Here is a 12599-nt window from a genome sequence, read left to right on the forward strand (position 1 = left end):
TTTATCAACTTGGTAATCGAAATTCAAATGAATCACTAATATAAATGAACTTGGTGTACCGAAAAAAAAACAAAAATATAACGAACAAAAAACATTCAGCTTTGTCAACAAAAACAGTGATGCCAAAGTTGGTTCTCTGTTTTCTGGCTGCAGTGATGGACCAGGGACAATCGCTGAAGAAACACCTGCATTCAATCGTTCTTTTTGATCATTGTGTAACAATGCATGGTGTTTGAATTCACATCCATCTTTGCCACATGGTTTCGAGTTGCATCCTCCCTTATGGCGACGAAGGCATCTTCGACAAAGACCAAACTCTCTTACTACTGCCCAACGAGAATCTCGAGTAAACTCTAAAAAACGTCTGCACTTATCTGCAGATTTGCACGAACCTTTGCAAACAAGATTTGATGTCTGTTTCGGTTCACTAGGTTTTCCACCACCTGCTTTATTAGTTAGAGATTCTGGAAACGATTCTAGATGGGAGTTGGAATAAGTATTACTCCTTCTAGAATAATTTGTATCATTACGTGATGATTTAATGTCCTGTGGAAACGCTGGTATTGTCACTGCGCTGGCAGCCTCAGCCAACGAATAAATCCAGTTTCCGAACGTAGCTAGATTGACCTCAGGAAGTTTGTGCCTATAACGCGCCCAGTCAAGCTTAATTGATGGTGGCAGTTTGCTAACAAGATTATGTAAAAGAGAGACGTTATACATTTGTTCTTCTAATCCGCATGCGTCAACTGTTGCACAAAAGTTTTGAACGTTTACAGCGAAGTCTACAACGGTCTCAAGTCTGTCTTCTTTTATTGGTGGTAAAAGGTTCAGTTTCGCTATGAGAGAGTGTACTATTGCCTCGGGTTGGCCGAAGAGCATTTTCAACGTTGCTAATACTCCAGGGACGTTAGACGGATGCATTAAACGGCTTTTCACGGCCTCGTACGCTCTCCCTTTTAAGCATTTTTGTAACCGTATCATGTTCTCCTCCAACGTGAAGCCACACATATTAGTGGTTGTGTTGAACGTGGATAGAAATATAGGCCATTCCTCGTGATTGCCCGAAAATGTAGGCAGGTCTTTGGATATAGCCTGTCGTGCGGCTAATTACCTTCTAGACACAGGAAAGGAATCGTGGAGACCGTACTCATTGCCGGTATTACTTTCATCTGATCTTGCCGGGGGGTTGGGATTTATATCTTGATGCTGTATTTCACAGCCTCCTTCATGTTGAACATTGTTGGGACCTCGTGGATTGTTTGACCTTGAGCCCGCATTGTGTAGTACATCTGCATTAATTTGCCATCAACCGGGTTACGGACAATCGATTCTGCTATGTTAGGACACGAACGATCTTGGATCAGATGTTGCTCAAGCTCGCCTTGTTCCAAATGGCACTGAAATAAATTTCCATTCTCTTGATGACGATTTGTATCTTGAACCCAGTTTTTCATCCGATTCGAAGACGCGTTACTGTTGGTCTCCTTTGCTATCTCCTACAGTAATTCATACTTCTTATCTAAATATGTATGCCTTTTCTTCGCTTCGCGTTCTAGATGGACGCGCATTTTTTCCCCCTCTTGTTGTTCCAAAATTCTCTCCTCTTCAAGCTTTTGAAGTTGTAGTTTTAATAACGTTCGTGACGACCGCTGTGAGTTTATCGACTGGGCTTTAGCGACTTGATTCGAATTTTTCATTACTATGCTGCACGTTTCCTGCTTTGGCTGTTCTTGGTCCACCGTGTCAGTGGGGCTCACTGTTGCTGAATTAAGAACCTTTTCGCGTATCTGGATCTCGTTCGGATTCACCTTTCTTGGTTGCTCTGATGACAAATTCTCATTCTGCGAAACATCTCTTTTGACTAATGGTGCTTGCTGATCTTCACGTGAAAGTGCACCACTCGTTGATCTATACGGTACGGAAGTTGAAGCTTGTTGCCGGATCCTGATCGCTTCAATACATTTAGGACAACTCCAGCTCTGTTTTTCAACTTCTTTGGTGACCCCAACGCAACTGAAATGATGCCACTTGTCGCAGTCATCGCACTGCACCATTTCGTCATTGTCGAAATTTTTACAAATTTTACACGCGCGTCTCGGCAATGTTCTATTCGGATCTTCAGGAGCCATGACGTTGGTATCTCCAGCATTTTCTGGGTCATTCACCACTCTCGTTTTCGTTTTAGGCCCTGCTCCTTTGGACGAATCCTTCACATTCGACTTCGGCATTTTCCGACTCGACGTCACGGTGTTCTCTCCGCGTTACGGATGTAAACAAAAATTATAAGATGTTGTATAGGAGAAATATTTTCCAAAATTATAAACTCAAACAACGATTTGGTTGTGTAACAGGAGTTATAATTTTTCTGCAATTACATTTTACAAAGTATTTTACAAAGTATAATTTTAATTAATTTAGACTCACGTTTAGTTTCAATTTTATAAATTTCATATAAGAACGCACGGAAATTTTATAAAACTCTTTGATTCCTCTAACTTCTATTGTTTCGTATCCAATTGTTTATTCCTTCTAATTATCTTTTTTCTTCTTCTTTGCTCATCTTCTTCCCTAACGTTCACTCTTACCAAGGTTGTTCTATGCGAGCGTTGTTTATACTGTGGAGCCAAGTTCATAAATACAGGTGCGCGTTGCGTTGGTACGCAACAGATAGTTTAATGATTCCTGTATTGAAAAAACATAGTTATCACGATGAAATTTTTTTTTTGTGTTTGCATCTCTTTTGTAGTCGTTTATTGTGTTATTGTGTTTATTGTGATCCGCTTTGACATAGCCAGTAATTGCGTATTTTCTCGACTGTTATTCGTGTTATTTAGAGATGGGCAAATCAGCTCATCATGGTGAGCGGCTCAGAGCCGTTCAGCTCATACAAGTGAGCTGTTCATTTAGAACAGCTCTTGAGCTCAGTTGAATTTTGCAGTTGTCCACACAATTGCATATGAAACGTTATCACCATGGGACATTGCATAGTGTGCATTTTCTTAATAGACGGAAAGCAAAAAATAAACGAATTTAATTTGTAATTGTACAAAAACTAGAACTGATATGAATTCTAATAATATAATATACAACAAATACTGAATGCTGAAATCCAACATAGAAGATGCTTAGGATATGCTGAACTTAAACAACAGAAAAACCAGCAGTAGCCAAATAAAATGCCTCCAGGAATATTGGCCGAGACAAGGTTTTTTGAAAAAACTATCGAGATTTTTTTTTTGCATCCGAGGATATAAAAATAAATCCACTAATAGGTGCAACGAGAAATAATTATTCACGATCACAAAGGTAACAAAAGGACCAGTATCAATCATCAACATTTATGCCGGGTGGTTTTCTGAATTGTTTTGATTCAGCACGCGGAAATAAATGTATGTGTCGCGGACAGATAGGCTACGAAATAAGTAAGACAAAATATACATTTTAAACAAGACTCCAGCTGAGCGAAGGAAAATGTGTAAGAGCAAGGCAAACTCAAGTATTTGCTTATCCTAAATCCCAAATGGGAAATAGTCGTTTAGTTAGGACGAAACGCAATATTTAGATAGGACCAATGTAAGGCAATTAACAAATGTAAGAGCTCAAGAGTTTGATCAGGCTAGAAAACGCTTGTAGCTCGAAACTATTGCTGGTCATAAATTCAAAACAGACGAATATTTAGATTGCGTCTGGTAAACAATTTAATGCACGCATCACTTAGGATGCATTTATTACCCTTTCCATCCCTAGCTGCGCGCTCGGCTAGATACACCAGCAGAGTGTAATAAAATATAAGATGATGTTTGTTCAGGTTTATTTTTAGGGCGAAGGATGGAAAGGGCCAACTCGAAAATAAGATAGGCCCACGGTGACGACCACGTGGTCGTCGCGTGGAGATAATGTAGAAGATTGTCCATGTGGGTGATCTAAGAAAAATGGAACCGATGTGTATCGGTTTCATGAAAGAGAGAGGAGATATTCCTTATCTTTAGGTTAAGAATGTCTGTATATATATTGTACATATTTGGAAAATAAAGTTAGTCTAAAATCACGAACTCACGCGAAAAAGCGTAAAAATTTTTTTATTTGTCAGGAAAGAAATTTTCATGGTGGCTCCAGAGAGGAGTGTGAAAGTTTCAGTGCGGATTCCTGATTCATCCATAAGCGACCTGTGAATAAAAGCTAAAACGGCAGTGATTGCCAAATGATTTTCAAAAAAATTGACAGTGATTGTCGATTGTGAACAAAAGCTAAAACGGCAGTGATTGCCAAGTGATTTTCAAAAAAAATGACAGTGATTGTCGATTGTGCACAAAAGCTAAAACGGCAGTGATTGCCAAATGATTTTCAAAAAAATTGACAGTGATTGTCGATTGTGAACAAAAGCTAAAACGGCAGTGATTGCCAAGTGATTTTCAAAAAAATTGACAGTGATTGTCGATTGTGAACAAAAGCTAAAACGGCAGTGATTGCCAAGTGATTTTCAAAAAAATTGACAGTGATTGTCGATTGTGAACAAAAGCTAAAACGGCAGTGATTGCCAAGTGATTTTTCAAAAAAATTTACAGTGATTGTCGATTGTGAACAAAAGCTAAAACGGCAGTGATTGCCAAGTGATTTTTCAAAAAATCGACAGTGATTGTCGATTGTGAACAAAAGCTAAAACGGCAGTGATTGCCAAATGATTTTTCAAAAATTGACAGTGCTTGTCGATTGCGAACAAAAACAAAACGACAGTGATTGCCAAGTAATTTAAAAAAAAAATTAACAGTGCTTGTCGATTGCGAACAAAAATAAATTGGCGGTGATAGCCAGTGAAAACTCTAAAAGAGTTTCAATTTACCAGTGTCCGGTGTCACAAACAGTTGAAAACGAACCAACTGCAGCAGCGAAGTAGCTGTTGAACAAAGACCTGGGAGCGACGGGCGGTCGAACCAGGCACCACACCAGCAGGGGAGAACTGACAACCAGTCAGCATCAACAGCAGCAACGGTAGCAGCATCAGTAGAAAACCATCGCAGTAGGAGCGAAACCAGAGTGACTTAGTACAAGACGACTTCACCGGAAACAGGTATAAAATTCACACATATAAATAAGTAAGGAAAATGTCTGTACAATTCACTAATAATAAGAATGGAAATTGCCGATTGTGCAATGAACCCGACTCTAGGGATGACCTAGTAGCATGTGACGAATGCGACCGATGGTTTCATTTGACATGCGCAGGTCTAAAACAAAAACCTGCCAAAAATGAAAGATGGTTATGTATCAAATGTAAACGCATAGAAAGTGAGTTGCTTAGGCTCCAATCAAAGTCTGCAACTTCACTAGAGGATCTTATGAGAATTCACAGAGAATCGATACAAACTCTGGTAGAATCTTTCCAAAACGTTAAAACGGAAAAGAAAGAAGAAAATCTCGATCTCTCTAGATTAATGGTAAGACAATCTCTTTCAGATCTTCCAATATTTGACGGCTCACACAGAGTGTGGCCTAGATTTAAAATAACTTTTGAGGAAACCACCCTTCAAGGAAAATTTTCTGAATTAGAAAATATAAATCGCCTTCAAAAGCATCTAAAAGGAGACGCACTGAGGTTAGTAAGTGCGCTCCTAATAGATAAATCAAACGTTCCCAAAATAATGGAGAAATTAGAGATGCGTTTTGGTAACCCAGAAACAATATACTCAAATTTGTTGAAAGATGCGATAAATGTCAAGAACCCTCGTTTTGAGTCACCACAAACAGTCATTGATTTTGTCACGTCGATCGACTGCTTCGTAACAAACGTTAAAATGTTAAAACATGATGAATATCTAAATGATCCAAGATTGATTCGTGACTTGGTTGCAAAACTCCCAAAACCCCTACATTTTCAATGGATAAAATTCGTGTCAGATTCAAAGAGAGATAGAGGAGATATAGAAGATTTTAATGACTGGTTGAAACCGCATGAAGAATTAGCTACAATGCTACTCTCGGAAAATAACGAGCGAAATACTAGAGTTGATCGTCTAAACACCCTTGTTACAAGGCAAACGAATTCCAAACACAAGCGTCCGCTTAAATGTTTCTTATGCAAACGTGATCACAAAACATCAGCATGTCCAGAATTTGAAAAAATGAATGTTCCTCAGAGATATGATTTCATTTATAAACATAAACTATGTTTAGCCTGCTGTAATTTCACGAACCATATGGCAAAGAACTGTAGGATAGCAAAGCCTTGTGGAGTTGATGGATGTAAATTCAAACACCATCCTCTATTGCACAGAAGTAGCGAAAAAGGCAAGGACAGTGTTCCTCAGGAGTTCGTCAATTGTCACGTGAATAAGGAGAAGAAAGTTTTGTATTAAATTATTCCGGTTACGCTAGACAACGGAAGTAAGAAGATTCAAACTTTCGCATTTATTGATCCAGGGTCGTCTGTGAGCTTAATTCACGATGACATTAAAACCAAACTAAGAATGAAGGGTCGGAATAATCCATTGACATTGATTTGGACTAATGGCGAAACTCAACAAGAATTAGACAGTGAAGAAGTTACTGTAGGTATATGCGGGAGCAATGATCAACATTTCTATTTGAAAAATCTGAGAACCGTATCAGATTTATCGCTTCCGTCTCAATCAATGTGTGTTGATGAATTGCAACAAAAATATGACCATTTAAAAGGTTTAGCCTTAAAAGGATATAATAACGCCAAACCAGAAATATTGTTGGGTCTCTCACACGCATATTTGATAAGCGGTAGTGAGGCGAGATCGGGTAGGTTTAATGAACCAGTTGCACAGAGAACTAAGCTCGGATGGGTGCTATTTGGACAGACAAATGAATGTAAAACACAAAAAGAGCATGCACTCACCAATGACGAAATTGACTCATCAGATCTATTCAACAGACTGATGGAAGGTTACTTCAGTTTAGAAGACTTTGGAGCAAAAGCACCTGTGAAGGCATTGATGTCTAACGATGAGAAAAGAGCGATTGAGAGAGCATGAATAAAACTCTGACTTATCAAGAAGGAAGGTATGAAATCGGACTGTTGTGGAAACATGATAATGTACAGTTCCCAAATAGCTATCAATCAGCCTTGAACAGACTTCACGGTCAGGAATCAAGGATGAATAAAAATCCAGCCTTGAAAAAATGGTACGTGGACAAAATTAAAGAGTATGTAATCAAGGGATACGCAAGAAAACTCACTTCTAAAGAGCAACAGAAACACGATCCCAAAAACTTCTATCTACCACACTTTACAGTGGTAAACCCAAATAAATTCCCTACAAAACCACGACTTGTATTTGATGCTGCTGCAAAGGTTAAAGGAGAATCTTTAAACACAAAGCTATTAACAGGCCCAGACGCAACAACGTCGCTGCAAGGAGTTTTAATACGGTTTAGAGAGGGAAAATTTGCAATTGCTGGGGACATTCAAGAAATGTTCCATCAAGTAAAAATAAGAAAAGAGGATCATAATGCTCAAAGGTTCTTATTTAGGGAGAATTTTGATACAGATCCCGAAGTATACGTGATGCAAGTAATGACGTTTGGAGCTACTTGCTCACCAGCTTGTGCACAATTCGTGAAGAATTCAAACGCAGAGAAATTTAGAGAGGCTCACCCACAAGCGGTAGAAGCTATACAAAACAACCATTACGTGGATGACTACCTAGATAGTTTCAATGACTTAAAAGACGCGTCAAAAATCGTAAACGAGGTTATTGCGATACATAAACATGGCCACTTTAACATTAGGAACTTTACATCCAATAGCGAGGAGCTGCTAGAAAAAATTCCGATGGAAAATAGGACTGAAATTAAAAAAGAGTTGTTCGAAAAACGCGAGGAATCATACGAGAAAGTACTTGGAATATACTGGGATACAAAAGAAGATTGTATAAGCTACAAAGTAGAAATCCCTATTACTCAAGAATTTACTAAACGACGATTGCTCTCACAAAGCATGAGTGTTTATGACCCGCTAGGATTACTTTCGCATATAACAATTCAATCTAGAATCTTAATGCAAGAGCTTTGGAAAAGTGGAATTACATGGGATGAACCAATTAACTCAACCATGAAGGTTAAGTGGGAAAAATGGCATCAAAGACTCGAAGAAGCTAAATCGACCAAAATACTACGCTCATATAGTAAATTTTCTTACCCTAAGGAACGAGAGCTACATGTATTCGTAGATGCATCAGAGAATGCCTTCGCATGTAGTGTACCTTAAAAATATATATGAATCATGCACTGACATCAATATCGTAGCCGCGAAGGCAAGGGTAGCACCAACTAAAATTATTTCTGTACCACGGCTTGAATTACAAGCCGCGGTATTAGGAACTAGGTTGGTAAAGACGGTGAAAGATGAACTGCGCATATCAATAAAAAGAGTAGTTTTTTGGACAGATTCAAGAACAGTATTAGCGTGGATTCGCTCAGAACCACGCAAATATAAGCAGTTTGTTGCCTTAAGAATTGGAGAAATCTTAGAAACAACATATGTAAATCAATGGAAATGGGTAAATAGCAAAAATAATCCAGCTGATGAAGCTACGAAATATACAAAACATAACTCGATCTGGTTCTCTGGTCCCGAGTTCTTACATGCCAATGAGGAAAATTGGCCCAAGGAAGATGAAAAAATTTATACTTCCGAAGAAATTAGACCCATGTACCCTATCAAATCGAAAAAAATCAATGGTCTTGATAATATTCACATAAATTGGTGTTCGGAATTTACAAGGCTAAAGCGATCACTAGCCATTGTATTCAAATATATTGATTGGTTAAAATCAAAAGTGAGAAAAATAAAATTCAACAAAACCGTCGAGAAAGTTGATTTGGATTATGCCGAACGCCTCTTAATTCAAAAAGCGCAATGGGAGTCATATCCCAGCGAAATGGAACTATTATAGAAGGGAGAGAAAATCCACCAACAAAGCGAGATAAGAACGCTCAATCCTGAGCTCTGCGCACACGGACTGATAAGATCAAGAGGACGCATTGAAAATGCTAACTGTCTACCTACTTCAGCTAGAACGCCTATCATACTGTCTTACAAACACTACGTAAGCACATTAATATTACGCCATTACCATGAGAAATATCGGCATAGAAAAAGCGAAACGGTGATAGCAGCCGTACGACAAAAGTTTTGGATCACAAACATAAGAGTCGCAATTAAAACCGTTAAAAGAAACTGTCAGTACTGTAAAAACATGTCCGCGAAACCTGTTCCCCCAATAATGTCAGTCCTACCACCATGTAGAGTTACGCCATATTGCAAACCATTTACGTATACTGGAACAGACTATTTCGGGCCATATTGTGTATCTATAGGCAAACGAGTAGAAAAACGCTGGGGATGCCTATTCACCTGTCTGATCACTAGAGCAGTGCATCTTGTACTAGCACAAGATATGAGCACAGACTCTTTCATTATATGCTTTCGAAATCTACAATATCGTAGAGGTAAAGTACAAGAATTATTTAGCGACAATGGAACTAATTTCATTGGAGCGAAAAACGAGTTCGACAGAATGCTTAAAAAATTATCGAATGACGAAGTTAAATGGCACTTCAATCCTCCCGCTTCGCCACATTTCGGCGGAGCGTGAATGCACTGGAGAAATAGTTTAGTAAAAGCAGCTACCAAATCTTTAGTAGCAAAAACATTGGTAAAATATACACATTTTTTGTAAATATTACTAAAATTGCGTAAAAAAGATGTCAGACGCAATGAATGTTCCTACCAGGAATTCGTATATTTTACTTCATACCATTAGTAAATTTGTTTTTATTGTCATACCTAACAACTGTGATGTGCGCACTTTGTCTTTTGTCTTTTGGAGACGAAGCGATTCGGAGGTAAGCACTTTGTTTTTATTGAATTCAATTATGTATTCATCTCCCCCGAGAATTTGTTTTCATGTTTTTCATTAACCTAATACCATTTTTTTCTTTTTTAGTTGACCTTAAAAGTATATGCAGTACAATCATACATCATAAACAAATCGGAGATAAGTATTCGTTTTTTTTACATCATTACATCAGTCACCTCGGTCGGGAAACTATTTTCATATTCCCGCCAAGGATAAACATCAGTTATATTCTATACATTACAACACTTTTGACCTTTTTCCTTGTCTTTACAGCTGGCATGATCCCAGACTCGTAATACTTGTTTACCAAAAACCATCCAAGCTATGGGATTGAAGGTAACGACGAGTTTGTCGCTAAGATTGGAATCTTTCTTCAACACATCATCGACCGTAAAAAACTTAAGGTGAACATACATAATTCATTGCATATTTAATATCATTAACATATGTATTTCTTTTCTTCATAGGGACACGAGAGAACAAAATACGGATGAAACGTGCTAATTCTACCGTCACTCTGCTAATCAGCTGCTAATCAGCTAATGCAAATCAGAGCGATGCAGCAGGAAGAGGAACGGGAACTTGCTTTGGAAATGCTCATCAAATTGAGGTGGTTGAGGCTGCGATTAAAATTTGCCTCTTGTACGCAGTTTATAGAATGATTCCAACGAGAATTATTGATGTTGTTTATAGAATAAGTTATTAGTATAATGTATTCTAAGTATGTAGAATTAAACGCAATCAAATACAATTTTTTAAATTAAAAATGATCATTAAAAAATATTGTCATTATCCCTGATGATTACTCCTCACAAATATGAAGCAAAATTTTCACTGTTATTGCACCAATGTTGGACCAACAATTTGTAGTTTGTTTGACATATGTGCCTACCATTCTTTTTTTGTAACATGTACCAATGATTAGTAGGGTAGAAAATGACTAGAGAATTGGTAACATGTACCAAAAAATTCGTCATATTTACTAAATTTTCCTCTCAGTGTGGTAAAAAAAATAAAAAGTTTGCTGCCGCAAGGGAAAGGAACAATACCAGAATATGAGCTCCGAACGGTTCTAACCGAAATAGAATTTCTTATCAACAATCGACCATTAACACATATTCCACTAGATATTGAAGATGACGAAGTTTTAACTCCCAATCATTTTTTGTTGGGATGCGCTGGTGAAGCGGTAGCTTCTATCGACGATGTCTCAAGGACGGAGGCCACTCGGCAGCACTGGAAAAGAGCGCAATTAACTGTCAAAGGATATTGGGATCGATGGGTAAAGGAATACCTTCCAACATTAACTAAAAGAAACAAATGGTTGGAGAAAGTTAAACCTATAAAGGAAGGCGACATAGTTGTATTCGCCGATGAGGAGAAAAAAGGCAAATGGCATAAAGGCAAGGTGATTAAAACCGTTGTTAATACGGACGGACAAGTTAAGGCTGATTTAGACGATGCCAGTCAGCGCTCTAGTTGAGGTATCCAGTGAACAGAGAACAGACACTCTGTTCAAGTTAGAGGCCAATTACTTGTTCGATACTGGTACAAGTAACTTGGACAGAGTGTCTGTTCTCTGTTCACTGGGTACCTCAACTAGAGCGCTGACTGGCATCGTCTAAATCAGCCTTTAGATCCGCAACCGTAAAAACAATAAAAGGGGAATTTATTAGACCAGCTGTGAAATTAGCAGTATTAGAGGTGATTCGAAACGATACAGACCACACTAAGAGCTCGCCAGAAAATAATATTTTTTCATCGCCTCTCAACTTTGTTGGTGTAATACAAGCTGCACCAGAGAATAAGATGGAAGTGGGAGAACGAAAAAAGTTTCCGAACTGAGGAATAAGGAAAACAGCTGACGACAAACATGTAAAAGAACTTGCATCGAGTTTCAAGTCAAAACAAAATAAAAAACAGAAAGCTACAGGGAAAATGAGACCATATACTGGCTCAATACAAAACAAATTAGTAACTGCTTTAGCAGTTTTGGCATTAGTTAATTTAACAAGTGCCGTGAACATTAAGCCTATCGAAGGAGGAGGATTGATGTTCGACCATTTAGGATCCTGCCTAGTAAAGCGTGGAATCTGGAGGACGAACATCGTATCCAATATAGCACCTAATGACGATATATCCATGCTTGATTCAATTCATTCGAATTTAGCAGAAGCCTTGACATTTTTGGGAAACGTAACTAGAGACAAAACTTTAGCAGAAATAACTATGTCAATAGAACGACAATGTAATAACGCTAAACAAGAAATAACTCTTTTACGTCGACTAAAAAGAAGTAAAGGAATACTTGGTTTTCTGAAGGATTTACTATTCGGAAGTAATGACGTGGAAGACGAAGTACAATCTTTACGCATCCATGAAGAGCAGAAGCTTCATGAAATTTCACAGACGATGGGAACCCTAAATGAGAAAAGCAAAAATATGGGAGACGAATTAAGCAAGAGAATTTATAATCTTAATTTAGGAATGACAGCCTTGAAGGAAAAGTACTCAGAAGAAAAAATTAATAAATTTACAGAAAAGTTTTTTGAAACAACAATATTAGCTTCACGACTGATTGAAGGAATAACTCAAAAGTATAGAACATTAAAAACCCACCCCTTAACTAACGATGAAATGCAAAAAACAACTGAGAAAATCAGACGGTAGTTGCCGAGAGGATACACTATCCTTGGGGACCCGCTAGCAGTC

At 38.1% G+C, this 12599-nt stretch overlaps 1 long non-coding RNA gene across 1 annotated transcript; it reads left to right on the top strand.

Moving 5' to 3' along the window:
- The first annotated feature begins 4309 nt into the window (after positions 1-4309).
- On the top strand, positions 4310-10623 carry LOC129771790 (uncharacterized). Its single transcript, XR_008742476.1, has 3 exons — positions 4310-5068; positions 9975-10291; positions 10355-10623. It is a non-coding gene; the product is annotated as an uncharacterized LOC129771790 (long non-coding RNA).
- Positions 10624-12599: the final 1976 nt, after the last annotated feature.

The sequence above is a fragment of the Toxorhynchites rutilus genome, chromosome 2 (assembly GCF_029784135.1).
Source record: "Toxorhynchites rutilus septentrionalis strain SRP chromosome 2, ASM2978413v1, whole genome shotgun sequence".
In the NCBI taxonomy this organism is placed as follows: domain Eukaryota; kingdom Metazoa; phylum Arthropoda; class Insecta; order Diptera; family Culicidae; genus Toxorhynchites; species Toxorhynchites rutilus.